This window comes from Schistocerca cancellata, chromosome 2 (genome assembly GCF_023864275.1).
Source record: "Schistocerca cancellata isolate TAMUIC-IGC-003103 chromosome 2, iqSchCanc2.1, whole genome shotgun sequence".
Classification (NCBI taxonomy): domain Eukaryota; kingdom Metazoa; phylum Arthropoda; class Insecta; order Orthoptera; family Acrididae; genus Schistocerca; species Schistocerca cancellata.
This window is the reverse complement of record NC_064627.1, coordinates 104,620,192-104,625,857: the sequence shown is the minus strand read 5'-3', so window position 1 is coordinate 104,625,857 and position 5,666 is coordinate 104,620,192. Positions and strand designations below refer to the sequence as shown.

The following is a 5,666-nucleotide window of genomic DNA, read 5'->3' as shown; positions in this document are numbered from 1 at the left end:
TAAACCGAGCACTTAGTCTTTGGCTTCCATTCTTATTTTTCCTTCTTGTTTTCCGTACATGTTTTCCCTACACTCTACACTAATTTTCCTCAGTGTTCCGAGCATCTCGAATCATTTTACAATGTCAAACGCGTTTCCTAGATAAACAAATACTATCATTTTTTAAAAATTTTTGCCTCCATTTTCAAGTGCAACTTCATAACCGTCTGCGCTCTACCTTCTCTTCTCTAAATTCAAACTGATGGTCAGTAACACATCATCAGTTTTACGTACTTCTGTATGCTTTCAGCAGCTTGGCTGCATGAGCTCTTAAGCTGACTATGGCTGACTATGCAATAGTTTCCGCAGTTATCCACATACCATAAGATTCAAAAGTAGGTAAATGGAGAACTTATCCTCAATTCGTCTGTTTCAAATTTCTACTAAAAAATGTTGTGCAATGTGAAACTGGGAAATTTATTATAAACAGACATCATCTCCAACTTTCAGCTGTGTAGGTGCAATGTTGCTGGATCGTATTAGTTTGATTCCTAGTGGAAAGTAACGATAACGGTATGAATCACCGAATATGCAATATTCTCTTGCACTTGGTCATGGCTGTCCCTGTCATGTTGATTTACATAAATATGTCCCTGCATCTGACGCGAAGTTCATTGGGTCTAGACAGACGTCTTACGTACTTAACAGTGTTCACGATTGTGCACTGGGCGTTGTCATCGGGGTCTCATCGATTGCAAGCCTTTCCTTTCGCCTGTTCGTGTACATAGTTTAGGCTCCTTGTCTGGTTTCCGTTCTTTTACTTGACGTTAAACGTCTCTTACTTCTCCAGATCTCGGCAGCTCGTTAGCGATTTTCACACTCGGAATCAAGTAACGATGACTCATATTTGTTGTTAAAATTAATTGGTACCTATATCCTTTGTGTGCCTTATTTCCAGAAAGTACTTTGAAAAATATCCTGGTTATGAACAATTAAACTGATTACGTAAACTTATTCTCTCCGTTCATGCTATACTTTACACTTCTTCACCCTCTCTCTGTCTTGAAATGATGTTACAGTACGTCACACATCTTCCCCTTAAACACCACAGGCTACAAACAACTTTTTACGTCTGTAGCATTGTACAAGCTGTAACAGTAACAGGTGAAGTAAATAAGACTTTCCTAAAGTAATTGTTTTCCTGTTTTATTACGTATGCAACAGCTTTGAGTCTGTTTGCTTTGTTTCCATGTATAATGTTCTTCGAGTGTGAAGAATTATATTTTGGTAAAATACAGCTGGTTTACCTTGGGAAGCTTTCCAATATGGAAACGTTCCTATAAAGGTTATTTTCAGCCTAGCAATACTATGTTTACAGGGTTAAAATAGTAACCGGCAATTATTGTACTTCACTAGTCTGAGAACGACTTCGAAACGTTGTCAAGCAAAACCTAATACAGTGTACTATTTATTGTGCCAATACACGGATATCTTTAGCAGAAGGCGAAAGATTTACACGTCTTGAAGTGGAATCAGAGTGTGACAACTCGGCTCTTATGGAAAGTCAAAGATTCACTCAATAATTTCATACAGCAGAGTGTCAGAAATCATTTGTTAATACAGTGCCTGGAAGAGCGTCCTGCTGCTAACAGGCGTAGAACTGAAATATTCTACATTTTCTTCGAGTCAGCCGTCAGTCTATCGGCTGAAATACGTGTGTGCCACTGAACCTCTCTGAGTGGATTGGAGGGAGAAATAAACTTTGTGTTACTTCTTCAGTGCAATTGCACCTGACGAATGTGTTGTACATACTAAGAATTTTCAATTTTGTTCAGCATAACAATACCACATTAGTAGAGTAGACTAGATCCGTAAGCATCTCAGCATCCTTCTCTAGATTGTCGCACAGATGACAAAATGGTAGATATCGAAATAGACGACAGAGGGATAGAGAAACAATTAAAATCGCTCAAAATAGGAAAGGCCTCTGGACCTGATGGGATACCAGTTCAATTTTACACAGAGTACGCGGAGGAACTTGCCCCCCTTCTTGCAGCGGTGTACCGTAGGTCTCTAGAAGAGCGTAGCGTTCCAAAGGACTGGAAAAGGGCACAGGTCATCCCCGTTTTCAAGAAGGGACGTCGAACAGATGTGCAGAACTATACACCTATATCTCTAACGTCGATCAGTTGTAGAATTTTGGAACACGTATTGTGTTCGAGTATAATGACTTTTCTGCAGACTAGAAATCTACTCTAAATCAGCATGGGTTTCGGAAAAGACGGTCATGTGAAACCCAGCTCGCGCTATTCGTCCACGAGACTCAGAGGGCCATAGACACGGGTTCACAGGTAGATGCCGTGTTTCTTGACTTCCGCAAGGCGTTCGATACAGTTCCCCACAGTCGTTTAATGAACAAAGTAAGAGCATATGGACTATCAGAATACACAGAAAGATAGATCCTTTATCATTTAGTTACAAAATAGCAGGTCAGCAACTGGAAGCAGTTAATACCATAAATTATCTGGGAGTACGCATTAGGAGTGATTTAAAATGGAATGATCATATAATGTTGATCGTCGGTAAAGCAGATGCCAGACTGAGATTCATTGGAAGAATCCTAAGGAAATGCAATCCGAAAACAAAGGAAGTAGGTTACAGTACGCATGTTCGCCCACTGCTTGAATACTGCTCAGCAGTGTGGGATCCGTACCAGATAGGGTTGATAGAAGATATAGAGAAGATCCAACGGAGAGCAACGCGCTTCGTTACAGGATCATTTAGTAATCGCGAAAGCGTTACGGAGAAGATAGATAAACTCCAGTGGAAGACTCTGCAAGAGAGACGCTCAGTAGCTCGGTACGGGCTTTTGTCAAAGTTTCGAGAACATACCTTCACCGAAGAGTCAAGCAGTATATTGCTCCCTCCAACGTATATCTCGCGAAGAGACCATGAGGATAAAATCAGAGAGATTAGAGCCCACTCACAGGCATACCGACAATCCTTCTTTCCACGAACAACACGAGACTGGAATAGAAGGGAGAACCGATAGAGGTACTCAAGGTACCCTCCGCCACACACCGTCAGGTGGCTTGCGGAGTATGGATGTAGATGTAGATGTAGATCGTAAACTACCTTTGTGTCAGACTATATGAACTGAGAAAAGTGACTAAGCCAAGATTTTAGAAAGTCTCGAAAAGGCACTTGAGTCCCAATTAGCTGTGGTGTTTCGAATAATAAATATCAAGGAAAATCTTCACAGAGTTTTCGATCTGGGAAGATTTCAAAATCAACAGACAGAGGAACACCAGATTCTAAAGCGTACTTTCCCCATTGGGTTCAGACTCTAGACACACTTGTCAGCTAACTTATCTCAAAAACAGAGGTATCTGGCAGTGTAATATAATTCCTCAATGGATCGCACTGTTTTAGTTGCTAAAAAGCTACTCACAGATCTAAATCTAGCAATAACTTTCCAAGAACTCTAATAGCAAAGCAGAGAAAAATATAGTGCAGTTAAACAACTTGTCAGATCCATAAAGATCGCTGGTATGAACTGATAAACTAATGTCTGAATCTGCCCAGGACGAAGTGATTCATTTTGTGGACAGTTTTCACGTACGTTTCTCACCTTAAGAGAATGATGTATTGAAGTCTTTGGACTGATGTCACGCACACTAAAACCGGGCCCTTCTGCGCCTTAGAAGTCTACTGATGTTGTCAAGAGTGGTGTCTGACGCTAAGTGTGAATAATTTACTACGAATGCAGAGGGTTAATTTGGCTCACTGTATCGATGCTAACTAACGCTCGTCTGTTCTTCGAGTGGCCTTTGTGGAAGTTTCTGAGTGACCATCTCACCATTATGAATCTGGACAGTGTCGAGTTCACCCGGAGAGACTACTACTTGAGCAATTTGATAACTCACAAGGTGTTTGTCTCTCAAATCTGAGTTGCATAAACATATAGTTATAATAGTCCTAAGTAAACGTATAGGTCTCCAGAAGTGAAAATATGTGTTACAGAAAATGACATAATGAATATTGTGGATAGAATGACGAGTGTATCTAATTTTCTGTAAAGTAATGTTATTTAAGATGACATTTACTGTTGTGAGCGAGATCTTGTTCATTACAGCATTTCGGTCAATATACAGGGCTATTACAAATGATTGAAGCGATTTCATAAATTCACTGTAGCTCCATTCATTGACATATGGTCACGACACACTACAGATACGCAGAAAAACTCATAAAGTTTTGTTCGGCTGAAGCCGCACTTCAGGTTTCTGCCGTCAGAGCGCTCGAGAGCGCTGTGAGACAAAATGGCGACAGGAGCCGAGAAAGCGTATGTCGTGCTTGAAATGTACTCACATCAGTCAGTCATAACAGTGCAACGACACTTCAGGACGAAGTTCAACAAAGATCCACCAACTGCTAACTCCATTCGGCGATGGTATGCGCAGTTTAAAGCTTCTGGATGCCTCTGTAAGGGGAAATCAACGGGTCGGCCTGCAGTGAGCGAAGAAACGGTTGAACGCGTGCGGGCAAGTTTCACGCGTAGCCCGCGAAAAATTGGCTCATGCCACAACTGGAGACCGACAGCGCCGACTTCATCTTTCAACAGGATGGTGCTCCACAGCACTTCCATCAGGATGTTCGGCATTTCTTAAACAGGAGATTGGAAAACCGATGGATCGGTCGTGGTGGAGATCATGATCAGCAATTCATGTCATGGCCTCACGCTCTCCCGACTTAACCCCATGCGATTTCTTTCTGTGGGGTTATGTGAAAGATTCACTGTTTAAACCTCCTCTACCAAGAAATGTGCCAGAACTGCGAGCTCGCATCAACGATGCTTTCGAACTCATTGATGGGGACATGCTGCGCCGAGTGTGGGAGGAACTTGATTATCGGCTTGATGTCTGCCGAATCACTAATGGGGCACATATCGAACATTTGTGAATGCCTAAAAAAACTTTTTGAGTTTTTGTATGTGTATGCAAAGCATTGTGAAAATATCTCAAATAATAAAGTTATTGTAGAGCTGTGAAATCGCTTCAATCATTTGTAATAACCCTGTATAAAGTTTAAAGGTGAATAGCACAATTTAAAAAATTGTATGAGGTCAAACTTTCAACATTTCATCCAATTTGTACTTTACATCTATGACTGTCGCTATGTCAACAATGATAGTGTAGTAGTAGCACTCAGAATAATTTGCAATCTCTTACTTTAAAAAAAAATCGTAGAAGCTAAGAAATGTTTTCGCCCGACAGTACTAAAATAATAGGTGTATAGAAGAGAAGCGTTAACAATGGCAACCAGTGGCCTGACAGACCAAAGCATGAAGTAATTCCATGAAACAAAGAGGGCATAGAGTGACACACTGCTTCTTGAATCAGATTTTCACTTGGCAGCAGAGTGTGCGCTGATATGAATCTTCCTGGCAGATTAAAACTGTGTGCCGGACCGAGACTCGATCTCTGGACCTTTGCCTTTCGCGGACAAATGCTCTACCACCTTTTTTTAAATTTCATTTAGTTCTATGTATCGTTCGTTGAATTTGTTCGTGGCGGACGTCCGATGACACTCGTTCAGGTTGTTCGTTGATCCGATCACTCAGTTTTTTTATTATACAGGGTAGCTAAACCCTCTGACCGAACACTCTGAGCTACCGTGCCGGCGTC

General features: G+C 41.3%; 1 non-coding gene across 1 annotated transcript; it reads right to left on the bottom strand.

Annotated features, from left to right (window-relative positions):
* Window positions 1-1,400: 1,400 nt before the first annotated feature.
* On the bottom strand, window positions 1,401-1,520 carry LOC126163321 (U5 spliceosomal RNA). The gene has a single exon (XR_007535215.1). It is a non-coding gene; the product is annotated as a U5 spliceosomal RNA (small nuclear RNA).
* Between the last annotated feature and the right edge of the window lie 4,146 nt (window positions 1,521-5,666).